Source organism: Schistocerca piceifrons, chromosome 2, assembly GCF_021461385.2.
Source record: "Schistocerca piceifrons isolate TAMUIC-IGC-003096 chromosome 2, iqSchPice1.1, whole genome shotgun sequence".
NCBI lineage: Eukaryota > Metazoa > Arthropoda > Insecta > Orthoptera > Acrididae > Schistocerca > Schistocerca piceifrons.
This window is the reverse complement of record NC_060139.1, coordinates 953850656-953865958: the sequence shown is the minus strand read 5'-3', so window position 1 is coordinate 953865958 and position 15303 is coordinate 953850656.

The window sequence follows — 15303 nt, the reverse complement described above, 5'->3', positions numbered from 1 at the left end:
ACTATCACAATAGCTGTCTCTCCCACATTCTGTGCAGTTCATTCTCCTCAGTCCTCCTCCCCCACAGCTTTTCGTGTACCTTCCCTATTTATATCCTGTTCTTTCATAACATCCACTGCCACTGCCATTTCAGTATTATCATCTTCCTTCTTCCATTCCGCTTCTGATAACACTAAACATGGCTTCAACTGTGCTAGCCTCACGGGGTAGCCGTGCGGTCTCAGGCGCCTTGCCAAAGCTCGCGCGGCTACCTCTGTCGGAGGTTGGAGTCCTCCCTTGGGCATGGGTGTGTGTGTGTCCCTTAACGTAAGTTATTTAAGTTAGATTAAGTAGTGTGTAAGCCTAGGGACCGATGACCTTAGCAGTTTGGTCCCATAGAACTTACCACCAATTTCCAGTTTCAAATATGCTAAGCTAATCTATTTCATTCTAAATGCTTTTTACCATTACAATTATTATTATGTTTATTAGTGTCAGTTATTAATAATAATATTGTTATTCAATACATAAAGTATACAGCCAACCGACAGCATAAGTATATTGTAAAAAAAAGAGCAGGTTTCATCACTACTAATGGTATCTTCTTCAGAAGAAAAGTTGGCTGTAACGTGTTAAACAGTGTAAAATAAACGTCTAAAATACTTAATACTTTACAACATTGTAATGGAGTACAAGGAATAAAGCCGGTACTTAAATCAATTACATCGTGAACTAAGATGCTCAAATCAAACAGTAGGAAATATCGAGAAATGTCCTCCACTAAAATACTAAAAATTGTTACACAGGTACAGTTCGTTAAAAGGACAGACATTGGACTGAGCGTTTCGTACATAGTCGTGTGGTGCAGAGCGCGCCATTTACTGGGCGCTGGAAGCATGATAAACGCTCAACTGTTTGAAATACACAAGCGTTACAGTAATACACCACTATGATACATATTTAGATGTTTTAAACAAAGTAAATTGTATGTAGTGTAGAGAAAAGGATGTATAAAAGATGCAAAAGGAATAACATTTACAAAATTACTGGCAGTATGTGATGGCGTTTTATATCGGTCAAACCGTTAGGGCCTTTAACATACGATAGTAGCACCTGCTAGAAAAAAAAAGTACTACTCTTAAGCCACAAAAGTCATGGGATACCTCGTTTTGCCCGACGTAATGCAGCAACTCGACGTGGCGTGGACTCTACAAGTCGCTGGAAGTCTCCGTCAGAAATACTGGGCCATTCTGTCTCTTTAGCCGTCCATGAATGCGAAAGTGTTGCCAGTGCAGGATTTTGTGCAACAACTGACCTCTCGATTTTTGCATAAATTTTCGATGGGATTCACGTCGGGCGATCTGGGTGGCCAAGACATTCCCTTCAATTGTTCACAATGTTCTTCAAACCAATCGCGAACAATTGTGCCCTGGCGAGATGATGCATTGCCATCCATACAACTTCCATCTATTTTGGAACATAAAGTCGATGAATGGCTACAGATAGTCCCCAAGCAGTCAATGATCGCTTCAGTTGGATCTGAGGACGCGATCCATTCCATGTAAACAAAGCCCACACCATTCTGGAGCCAACATCAGCTTGCATTGTTGACATCTTGGGTCCATGGCTTTGTGGGGGCTGTGCCACTCTCGAACCCTACCATCTGCTCTTACTAGCTGAAATCGGGACTCATCTGACTAGGCCAAGGTGTTCCAGTCGTCTAGAGTCCAACCAATATTGCCACGAGCCCATGGCAGGGGCTGCAGACGATATCGTGCTGTTAACAAATGCAGTCGCGTCGGTCGTCCATTGCTCTAGCCTATCAACGCCAAATTTAGCCGCACTGTCCTAACGGATACGTTTGTCGTACCTCAAGCATTGATTTGAGCGGTTATTTAATGCAGTGTTACTTGTCTGTTACTACCGACAACTCTAAGGAAACGCTGTTGCTCTTGGTCGTTAAGTGAAGGCCGTCGGCCATTGAGTTCCCTGTAGTGATAGGTAATGACTCATATTTGGTATTCTCGGTACACTCTTGACACTGTGGATCTCTAATTATTGAATTTCCTAATGATTTCTGAAGTGGAATACCCCATGCGTCTAGCTTCAGCCACCATTCCACGTTCAAAGTCAGTTACTTCCCATCGTGAGGCCATAATCGTGTCGGAAGCTTTTTCACATGAATCACCTGAGCACAAATGGCAGCCCTGCCGATGAAGTACCTTTTCATACTTTTAGTACTTTAGTGGAACCTTTACTAATATCTAGACGGAATGACGATTCTACATAGAGAGAAGGAAGGATAGAAAGTTGACGTCTGTGGAAGAACTTGAGATCTGTATAGTCACCAACGGTGGCCTCATTTTCAACGAACAACTACAGTTAAGAAACAAAAGCTTCCTTAAGCCATTGCTCGCACCTATATGATACTTGGTTGCCGTTTCCGTTCACTTCCATTTCGGAAATGTTGTTTCTCACTTTTCTTATGGACTGACATTTTCTTACTGTTGACAGGGCCGACAGCACTGCATACCACATTCTGTTCATAGAATTTATGTCAAGCATATTTCCCCCTTCTTTGCTAACTGCAAAATCTTTGATAAAATCTTACTACAGTACATTATTTCTTCTCAGCACATATTTGTAATTAACCATGTTATCCAGTTTACGCTACACATTGTCGTAGTCAGTTTTATAAAAATTATTATATTCCTTCTTCATATTTTATACTTCCTTTCTTATATACCAAATACAATTTATTTTGTTTAAAACGTATAAATGTGTATCATACTGATGTATTACTGTAATAGTTGAGCTTTTATCGCTCTATTAGCGCCCAGTAAGTGGCACCACGTTTACCTAACATCACATCTAGTGGCCACACATTCAGTCCAGTATCCGCTCTAAGAATAAGCTGTATTTGTTACTGTTTCCATGAAGGACTTTAATCAGTGCTTTCTATTGTTTGTCTTGTGCTCCTTAGCTCATCATATACGTTTACAATTTTAACGTCTTGTAGTTTATGTAAGTTCCAGATTTATTCCTTGTATTCCATTTCAGTGTTATTAAGTATTCTAGAGGTATATTTAAAACGTTATAGGCGATTTTCCTTCTGAAGATGATACCTTTAGAGGTATTGATCCCTGATCGTTGTTTTTACAGTAAACTTTTGTAACCGACTGAATGTATACCTTATACGTTAAAAATTTATTTACGGTTGCTGCTGTCAGCCATATTTAAAATTGTGATTATTATTATTATTGGGAAATTTTTTAATATCTTTTGTTTGTGTTGCTCTTAATCAGATGTAAGAGGGAGCCTTCGTCCATATCTGGTCAGGCTACGTAAGTTCCTCTACACTCACTTTGAAGCTACTTACTGAATGTGAGCAATTTAACTGCGTTGCAACTTTCCACATAATCCTTTTGTTCCCTGGTAAAGTTGCGAAGTCCGTTACCGCCGCTGTCCGCACACTTCTTAACCAATATAATGCATACGAAGCCGCCTCTATGCGACGAAATTATACTATGATCGGCAAAGGAGCAACTAAAGCCGCTTTCCTAGTTCGGTGCTCGGATGCTATTGATTTATTTGGCTCATTTCCTCGACTGGTCCTCCTAGCATCGTTCGCGTTTACGGCCCCCTAGTAAGTTCTCTGAGAAGCAGTAGTGTTTCCACTTGCATCAGTAAGCTGCACTTGGTCTTGATGTCCATAATTTTAGTGACAATTCATTGTTTGATCAGTTTTCACACCGCGTCAGAAACTCCTCAAGTTTGGCAGGATCTATTAGGAGTTTGGCAAATCTGAGAGGGTATTTCGCCTACAGAACCATAAAAGTCATCGGTAGGAATTCTCCGAAACTCAACAGCAGAAAGGCGAAGTCACCCGGGTATTCACTCAACTGTAGCGTGTCACACGATTAAAACAAAGGGAACTGAATTCAGCGGCTAGACTATGTCTACATACCGGGTGATCAAAAAGTCAGTATAAATTTGAAAACTGAATAAATCACGGAATCATGTAGATAGAGAGGTACAAATTGGCACACATGCTTGGAATGACATGGGGTTTTATTACAACCAAAAAAATACAAAAGTTCAAGAAATGTCCGACAGATAGCGCTTCATCTGATCAGAATAGCAATAATTCAGCATAACAAAGTAAGACAAAGCAAAGATGATGTTCTTTACAGGAAATGGTCAATATGTCCACCATCAATCCTCAACAATAGCTGTAGTCGAGGAATAATGTTGTAAACAGCACTGTAAAGCAGGTCCGGAGTTATGGTGAGGCATTGGCGTCGGATGTTGTCTTTCAGCATCCCTAGAGATGTCGGTCGATCACGATAGACTTGCGACTTCAGGTAACCCCAAAGCCAATAATCGCACGGACTGAGGTCTGGGGACCTGGGAGGCCAAGCATGACGAAAGTGGCGGCTGAGCAGACGATCATCACCAAACGACGCGGGCAAGAGATCTTTCACGCGTCTATCAATATGGGGTGGAGCGCCATCCTGCATAAACATCGTACGTTCCAGCAGGTGTTTATCAGCCAGGCTGGGAATGATGCGATTCTGTAACATATCGGCGTACCTCTCACCCGTCGCGGTAGCAGTTACAAAACCAGAATCACGCATTTTCTCGAAGAAAAAAGGCCCGATAACGGTATATGTGGTAAATCCAACCCACACCGTGACTTTCTCGTCGTGCAATGGAATTTCCATGACAGTTCTAGGATTTTCGGTAGCCCAAGTTCTGCAGTTGTGGGCGTTGACAGACCCTCGGAGCGTGAAATGAGCTTCATCGGTCCACAACACGTTGCTCAACCAATCGTCATCTTCCGCCATCTTTTGAAACGCCCACACCGCAAATGCCCTCCGCTTCACTAAATCGCCAGGTAATCATGATACCGATGGATTATGTACGGATAGCATCGGAGGGTATGCCTAAGTACCAACCAAACAGTAGTGTATGGAATACTGGAGCGACGTGCGACTGTACGAGCGCTGACTTCCTTGTGTATAGACGAACCCGCTACAGTCTACATTTCTTCCTGAACTGTCTCAGTAGCATTACGCCTTGTGCTCGTTCGGCCACTACGGGGTCTATCGTCTAAACAACCCGTGGCTTCGAACTTCGAAGTCATTCTCGCCACAGCTGTATTTGTCAACGGACCTTTACCCGTTCGAATATCCTTCCTATGGCGATAGGATCGTAACGCTGAACTAGCACATTCCCAATTCTGATAATACAGCTTCAATAAAAGAGCCATTTCAGGTAACGTCAACATGCTGCGAGTGCTGGCGCATCTGATTCTCTCTCTCATTGCAGCTCCTTTTACGCACGATTGTCATGCCCAGTCACGGACGTTTTGCTGTCCAGTGCCATCTGTCGGACATTTTGTGAACTTTTTTTCTATTCTAATAAAACCCCATGTCATTCCAAGCATGTGTGTCAGTATTTACCTCTCTATCTACATTATCCCGTGGTTTATTAAGTTTTAAAATTTATACTGACTTTTTGATCACCCAGTATGTTTGCTTATACCCATAACACGTTATTTCTAAAATTTAAGTACCGTTTTTTGCGTGGACATGAATCTCAAGCTATTTTTCTTTTTTTATAAACATAATTTTATTCCTAGCGATGTTAAAAAATTCATCTACATCAGCATACATACTCTGAAAACCACTGTGAAGAGTATGCTAGAGGTCACTTAGTGTGGTACAATATTCTGTTAGTTTTCCTTCCCATATCAATGGCGTATGAAACCCAAGAAGTATGTTTCTCTGTGTGCTTTAATAAGTTTCGCAGGAGCAACACTAAGGACGCCAAAGAATAGCTTTACATACTCTAATTAATGTTGGTTCTCGTAACAGTATAAGCATGCGTTCACGGAGTAAGTGGTGTCCATCTTCGGTGTCTACCAGTTGAGGATTTTAAATATTTCCATGAAATTCTACTGTGTGTCAAACAAATCTGGAACCATTCATGTTGCCTTTCTTTGTATGATTTCAGACACCCTGTCAGATCTGTTTGATATTTGTCTCATACAGTTGAGCACTTTCTGTGTCAAATAACTTAATTATTTAAATTGTTCTACTTTTTAAACCCATCAATTCATTATATCACAAACTGTATACTAAAATTTTATAGAATAAAATATTAATCTTTTAATGTTGCGTTATATGCTTTTAATGCTAAAATTAGTCTAAAATGCAATTTCTTCGAAGAGCTACCACTAAATGTCTTTGGGCCCAGCACCACAGAGTCAGCCTAGGGGTCTAAAATTACTACATCTGATCCTGAATCTGATGTTCTAAATGTGGCAGTTACCACCTAGTTCAATCTTGTTAATATGCCAGCTGCAGTGACAGGTACTTCGCCGCAGTCAGATCTCGCATTTGACGTTGTAGGAGGAGGAGTCTCTCAGGAATAGTCACTCTTAAATTAAATCTCGTTACAACAATAGCGGGTTCATATTCACACACTAAGCCGGCCGGAGTGACCGATCGGTTCTAGGCGCTACAGTCTGGAACCACGCGACCGCTACGGTCGCAGGTTCGAATCCTGCCTCGGGCATGGATGTGTGTGATGTCCTTAGGTTAGTTAGGTTTAAGTAGTTCTAAGTTCTAGGGGACTGATGACCTCAGAAGTTGAGTCCCAAAGTGCTCAGAGCCATTTTCACACACTAAGACATTAACGAGCGGCCAGTTACACTTACCTTCTCCTCTTATCAGCAACAGCAGTCAGATCCCATTTGTTGTGCTGCACATACAGTGTCAACATCAGCTCCTCTGCAATGCAACCACCGACTTCAAGGATTCGTCCTCACTGAAAACTCTCGAGGTGTCACGCCATTGAGGCTGCCGCGAACTGTAGTAGAGACGGCGAAAGGAGATCCCTGACAGGTGGCAGCGCTGTTGCCTGATTTCAGCTGCAGATGCAAATAATAGTCGTCTACAGAGCTGCCACAACAGTGAGTCCTTGCTACATAGATGTGCACTATATCACATTAAGTGACAGGTTGAGGAAAGTACATAAAGCAGCCGTGCCAAGCCCGCTGCAACTGTCATGGATATTCTTTCATCAACTTTACTGTAGTATTATGAATCTACTGCAGATCAGCAAACACAACAACACAATAGTTATCCAAGCTATCCCTCCCCCCCCCCTTTACACTTTCACTGATTATCACAATTTTCACTGTCTCCGAGTGCCGAAAACCCATATTCGTCGCTCCCATAGGTGATGGCACAACCCGTTTTATCTACTCAGCTGAGAAGGACTCAGAATAACTCCCAGCATCTGTTTGAAGAACATATGCTTTTTCATTTTATTTATTTACCCTCTATATGCCCAACTACTTAGTTACTACTCGATAAAGCGAACCATAGCCCTGCCAGTAGCCACACTTGACTTGGTCATATGATAAGGTACAAGCAGTGCATGTTGTCACATCGGCCAAGTGAGCGAGATGACTCGTTGTTGAAGTCATTCAAATTTAGCGTCAATGAGAAGGATAAAGGGGCGACAGTGTTTATTCTAAAGGATCCCAGAACTTGTCAGGAAATTATTAAATTTGAATAAATCGGTGTCGTAAAAATGATAGGAAGTGGGACACTGTGCTCAAGAGGGATTCAAGTATCTACCTCAATGAAGAACAAAAGTGCAAACAACAAACATCTGACTGACGATATGGAGAAGTGTGTTATTAGGCAGCAGTTTATTTGATACTCTAAACAGTAAGCAGAGATACCATCTTTGAGAAAACTTCACATCTTTTCACAGAACTGAACTTCAGAGCTACGCAACTAGCAGTCACCGCAGGGAATTCCTTCCGCACGTTCCTAACGAAGAAGTTTTGGGCCCACGTTCATATGAACTTCTTGTAATGTCTTTGACCCGTGCAAAGGCCTTACTATATCTTTGCTTAACTTCCAAGAAACTGTTTACCATCTGTGCCCACAGGGGGCAGCTGGCGCTGTGCTGACTTCAGCGGATCGGTCACGCTCTCAGAGTCAGTCGTGTACTGTAGTGAATTGGGACATTTTCATCATGATCATCTGGAGATATGCTACATTTCAGTGTGATTCCATGTCGAAGCTGAATGCGAAACATCTACTTGGCGGCTTATACTTCCGGTGTGTTTCCTGAAGTGCAGGCCTGGCTGTTAACTTTGAGAAGCGCCTTAAGAAGGAAGTTAGCCTAAGTTGATGTAGTTTGGCACACGACATCGAGGTCTATGAAACAGTTACTCCAGCAGGATCACAGCGGAAATCACTAGGCGAGAACTTTGTGCTAAAATTGTCTTTTCGGATCTCATCGGAAAATTGGCACTAGACTTCCACTTATTGCTGCTTGCCATGGCTAAAATTTCATGTGTTGGTTTATCAGTATCATTTATTGTGTGTGATGATATTACTTTGTCCCCCTCGGAGTGGAGTGATAATGGGTTCAAATGGCTCTGAGCACTATGGGACTTAACATCTGTTGTCATCAGTCCCCTGATAACGGGTCAGTACTGTTGAATGTCTTTTATTACGACAGTTGGGGACTTTTTATAACATTGTTCGTGTTTCTCAAGCTACATGATAATCTCAGGAGTGCCAAAGCAAAACATAGCTCCAGCACGCTTACCGAAAATTACATCTTATTAGTATTGTCTTCTTTAAACCAGTATTTTAACGAGCTAAATTCTCCTTTTTAATTTTGTTTCTTTTTCTTTGTTACAGTTATGCATTATCTATTCTGATTAATTGGTGTTGGTGTTCCAAGACTCCAGTGGGCTTATGTCAATAAAAGTGAACCAAAAGTACATCTTACTATTTTAAGTGAAACTTGTTTCTTAATTCTGTGTGTCTAAAGATTTATTCTTGTTAATTTCACAGATGGTGCTTAACTATTCAGCAGAGTATATTTTCCTTTATTATTAAACGTTGAGGTATCTTTTCCAAGAAATTGTATGTTTGCTGTCTTGATAGAAGACTAAGCTTAATAAACTCTGTGCAAACATCGTACTCAAAAAATTTTCTGGCACCTTACCGTTTATCTGCATCCTGCCTCTCAGTTTTTATGTCAAGAATTACATATGTTTTTGGGCACCGTGTATATCGATTTGATATATTCACAGCGAAGTTTCGGTACAGCAGTCTGTCTTTCTTGTTTCCACATTATTATTCCAAATAAATAAATAAACATAGACTGATGGAAAAGAGTTGTACTGAGAATGTAAAAAACTAACCATCGTATTTCACTCGTAGTTAAATTTTATACGCTTTTACTCTGAAGATAAATAACATAATTCTAGGAATTAACATTGTGAACGAATAGCCAGTTATGAAAATAACTGCAGACAGTTTCATCATCTGGCATCAGTTGACTGATATGCACTCACGGAGTCAATCAAGTAATATGGTTGCTGCAGCTCGGTGTCCGTATATCATAGAGATGAATGTTCATCTCTTGAAAAGATCCTGTGATGTGGCGATGTGGATATAGATTCTTGGCTGCCGTGCAAGGTTCGTAGTATTTGTAAGCAGAGAAATATTCAGTTCGACAATAGCCTTACAGAATTTAGCCTGGTGACTGTGGCACAGCCTAGTAATAGTTGATTTAGATTTGCTAGCTGTTAAAGATAATCTTTACAACATAAATAGGTTACACATTAATTCTGTGGCCATCAGAAATCTTATTTACTACCTACATGTCAGCCTCTCGTTGGTCTACTCGAGCCTAATGTCACGACACTCATTAAAGATTTAATCTTCTGTAGTTTCAACTTGGCTGCACAGTACTTCAGTGTTTGTGCTATATCTATTAATCCAACAAAGGAGCAACTAGTTACAGAACAAAAAGCAGCTTGTAAGTAGCCGTCGAGTTTTATTAGTGAATCACTATTCCTTCCAAGGAACTTAGATTGGAGACCGATCGGACACTTAACGCAGTGTTACAGCTAATATAAATGAAATCATACTTAGTAGGAGCACTCTGCTTTCATGTGTGTTTAAAATTAGAAAATTTGATTTACTCAAGATTGACAGAAGTATGATCAACGATTTCAATTTGGCCTCACAAAACTTCACTTGTAACATACATTACATAATACAAACATGGCAATGCAACGGAACCACATTTAAAGATGTGCATGAAAAAATCAACATGGACAATTCGTAAGAAATATAAAAATGAAGATTTTGTTGTTAGTTTAGTTCTAACGAATGACTGTTGTGGCCTTCAGTGCAAACTGAAATGTTTATTACGTGATGTGGAAACAGTAATTCTTTAAAATGATTTTAGTGTAAATAGTTTTAATTTAGTAATTTATCATTCCTAGGCAAAACGAAATTCCGAAGGATTGCTGACTTTACGAAGTGTTCCTTATCTGTACAGGAGTTCACTCCACAACGAAACCTGAAATGGTGTACTGATAAAAAACTCACACACTGCATTATCAAAGATCCTGGAAATAATGGCACACTTTTTAATGAAGTGGCTACATCCATAAAATTAAGACAATGCCGGCTTGCTTCTCTACGCCCTGTCAAAATGCAGAATACAGTACACAATGCATTTTCCAACGACCACTGCTGTTCGCAGGATCCGACTAGTCACGCACACCACTGGCCACCCACTCACAACTACTGAATGTTCATCTCCCTGTTTAGCAACAGAACAATATCTTTGATCTACGTAGTGCAGCTTTCTCTCTCTCTCGAAGTATCTATTGATGAATATGGTCTTTTATATAGACATTCTACTATTTCCAGATCACTCCAGCGACGTGTAGACAACCTCCAAGATGGTGTTATCCGGGCAACGCTGCAGTAAAATGCAACGGCAAAAAGTCTACACAATTCCGGCGACCGGACGCTCAAATGCCTCCTGGCCCACAAGAAGGCAAACGATTCAGAAGCGGAATTACTCCACGAAGATGGTGAGAGTGTGCCACTTCAATATAGAAGGCTACACAAGGACGAAAGGAGAAATCCTTGAAAAAATTGTAACAAGAGAAAGATTAAGTGTCGTACTCTTGCAGGAGACACACCTGACAGATGAAAACATCGAACGATTATGCATACCAGGATTCACCAATGTGGGATACTCAGGACACAACAAACATGGTATGGCGACCCTGGTGAAAAATGAGCTTCTAGGAAACCTAGAGAACATTCTGGAATCGGTTCCACACGCAATAGGCATTAAACTGGGAGAGATGACAATCTACAATGTCTACAAACCACCTTCGCAGCAATGGCCTATAGGAATCTTACCGCAGGCTAATCATCCAGCAATCTATGCCGGCGACTTTAATTCCCAGCACACCGGATGGGGATATCAGAGAACCACTCCTGAAGGCGTTGGACTAAGTGACTGGGCTGACAACCAGGACCTACACCTCCTGTTTGATCCCAAGGACAGAGCGTCCTTCAATTCAAAATTATGGGGCACAAAGACGACACCTAACTCGAACTTTGTCACACGCGGCGCAACAGGCGTACCAATGCAAGCTACAAGAAGAGTCCTCGAAGCTTTCCCACGGAGCCAACACCTCCCGATTATTGTGGAGATCAGCCTTTCCATCCCGATCATAAAGAGCCCCCCGATTCCACGGTGGAATCTCAGAAAAGCGGACTGGGGGAAATATAAATCTTTTATTGACAAGACAATAAATCGAATATCATCAAGTCCAGAGAACTACCAAAGGTTTATAAACCTGATATATAAAGGGGCCCTAAAGGCTATCCCCCGAGGGGCCCGGAGGGAATACATTCCTTGCTGGTCAGAGGAGTGCGTGTCATTGTTAGAGCAGTATGAGAGGAGTGGGGAGGACGAGACTGCAGAACGACTGATCAACACTATGAACGAGGAACGTAGGAACAGGTGGAAGATGGCAATGGAGAACCTGGACTTTAGCCATTCTAGCAGGAAGAGCTGGGGTCTACTACGGAAACTGGGTGGTGCCACAACACCACGAAGATCGGCCGCGGGTGTGGGCCCATCCGAAATAGCGACTGCCATGAAACAGACCTCCAAAATACGCCTGAAGACTGAGGAGAAGAAAAGGATCTCCAGGAACCTAACCAAGGAATTAGCCAATAATCCAACTAATCTAGATATTGTCAAAGCAGTAGATGTCGAGGAGATTACCCAGGCCCTAACATTAATGAAAACAGGGAAAGCAGCCGGACCCAACGAAATCCTCCCAGAATTTCTGAGGGAGCTGGGACCCATTGGGAAGAAATGGATGGCCAAGCTCTTCACGGAATGCATTAAATCAGGTGCACTCCCGAAGTTATGGAAAGAAGCTAAGGTATCAAAAATGGTTCAAATGGCTCTGAGCACTATTGGACTTAACAGCTGTGGTCATCAGTCCCTTAGAACTTATAAGTACTTAAACCTAACTAACCTAAGGACAGCACACACATCCATTCCCGAGGCAGGATTCGAACCTGCGACCGTAACAGTCGCGCGGTTCCGGACTCCAAGCCTAGAACCGCTCGAAGCTAAGGTAATAGCGGTACTGAAACCAGGGAAGGATGGAGATAATCCAAACAACTAATGACCGATCTCACCGATTTGTACCTCTTACAAACTATTTGAGAGAATATTACTGGCCAGACTAGCACCATACATTGAGGCGAACCTCCCGGGCTATCAAGCAGGGTTCCATGTGGGAAGGAACTGCTGTGAACAAGTTTTGTCCCTTACAACATATATAGAGAAAGGCTATCAGAACAAGCTGAAAACGGGCCTGGTATTAATAGTTCTTACATCAGCCTATGACACTGTCTGGACCGAAGGACTACTGCTCAAGCTTACTCGAATTATCAAATGCAATCAGATGTACACATTACTAAAAAATGTGCTGACAGGCAGGAAGATCAAGGTCTATCTCCATGGAAAGAGCAGCAAAAGCATGGTCATAAACAATGACCTGCCGCAGGGGTCAGCCCTGGCGCTGACCCTTTTTAATTTATACATATCTTATATGCCGAGCACCAGGTCGCGTAAATTTGCGTATGCGGATGATCTGGCCATCGCATACCAAAGCAAAAATTTCGAAGATCTCGAAAAAACATTGAATGCAGAACTTGAAGCGCTGAACACCTACTACCTTAAGTGGCATTTGCATCCCAACCCCAATAAAACGACCAGTACCATAATGCACCTTAATAACAGAGCTTCAAGCAGGAAACTACAGCTTTCCCTGAATGACCGGCAGATCAGACATGAAGATAAGCCCAAATATCTGGGAGTAAAATTAGACCGTACACTAACGTTTAACTCCCATCTGGAAGACACCAAACAGAAATTAAAATCTCGAAATGCCATTATGTCTAAACTGGCCCGAACATCATGGGGGTGCGGAGCTAATACACTAAGGACGTCAGCATTAGCCCTCGTGTACAGCGTGGCTGAATATTGTTCACCAGTCTGGGCGAAAAGTGCGCATGTAAATAAAGCAGACACCCAATTGAAAGAGACGATGAGAATTACCTCAGGCACACTTAGGACTACCCCACGTGACTGGCTCCCAGTCCTTGCCAACATAGAACCCCCTGATATAAGGCGCTCCATGGCGACCTCAATAATATACAGGAAGATCGTACACAATCCAGAACTCCCTATACACCAAGACTTATCACCCATCAACAGGCTAAAATCTAGGTCCCCCTTTTGGAAGATTGGCAGGGAATTACAGGACTTCGACCCAAAGCTAGCCTGGGGGGAATCATGGCGCAAAGGGACACACAAGAACCAAAAGCTTGTCGATGACCCCAGCAAGAAGATAAATGGTTTTGATCTCCCTCGGAAGCTCTGGGTTGCCTTAAATCGCCTTAGAACAAGGGTGGGAAGATGCCAACATCTAATGAATAAGTGGGGACTAGCGGAGAGTCCCGTGTGTGAATGTGGTGAAATCCAGACAATGGACCACCTACTGGTGTGTGAAGTGGTAGGATATAGTGGCGAACTGGAGGACATACATTACTTGCCTGACCTAGCCATAGATTGGCTCAAAACTATAAGTAGCATTGTGTAGTGTTGTAATTTCCTGGTGGATTGTAATGACACTGTAACATTTGCCTTGTACATGCCGAACGAATAAATAAAATAAATAAACTGCAGTCTTTGGTAAAATAAACGAAAACGTACCACTGAAAAGTAATAAATATTTATAACTTTGCTCAGACAATACAAAAACAGAAATAGTTTCACATTCGATTAACAGGCGCAACTGTTTGCTTTTTTCATTAAATATTAGGACTTGGAGTGAAATGCTTCAAATTAAGGTATTCAATAAACTGAGAAAGAAAGAAAACGTAATTAAATTGTGTGTTCTGACGCCTCAAATCTATTGTGTTATTATAAGCTGTAGTATTCAAAACAGAGTTGATAAAAATAAGTCTTGATGAGGAAATAAACGTATTTCACCAAATGAAGAAGGGTAAAATACCGAAATACATCTGGCATAAATAAATCTCTGTAAAAGTGTTATGTCGGTATGTATCTTCAAGTAATTCAGTCCACAGCGATGGATGTCATCCAGAATTAATATGCATAAATTAAAGCTCCTTCGTCTCCTGAACCCTCATCGCTCTCGTCTTAAAATGATCTCCTTTAGCGGGAACGCCTTTCAGCGGTATTCGTGTGTGCTATGACACTCAACTGTCTACTTCAAAGATGTGCACTCACCTATCTGTCTGATAGCGTAACGTATCTCTGGGCAGGAACAGAAAGGCATATCTAGACGGAACGAGCGAACTTTCACAGGCTTCCGCCGAGCAGAATTCTGGGAGTTGCAGAGGCTGAAGAAAAGAAGTACTGCACTTGCAGGTCCTCATGCGATTCTTCATCCAGATTCAAGGCAGAAGTTTATCTAACAAAATCAGAACGGATGCGTTTTGAAAAGACATGAATAAAAAGGAGGAGCAGCAGTACAGCTATATCGTGCATCGCACCGGAATTTACAGAAGAACGTTTATCACCCTGTACTACTGTACCAGCCGTCGCAGCCCAGTGAATCCCATCAAAACCCCACCCCCTTGGTGCTATGGTTCGAATCCTCGTTGGGTTATTTTTTTATTTTTTTTAGACGTCTATTCTCTAATTCATGTCTTTTATAAACAGGACATCATTTTGTCACTTGACAATAGCCTATCACAGACAATGGGATGCATTAAACTGCATGAATATATCTACTAAACGCACTGTGCGCAACCATAACTGGTCCCGACAAGTTCATATAGGGGTGCTTCCCAATAGAGTACACAAACAACGAATACGTCAGTATGTTTTTTTGCCCGATGCATGCGATAACGA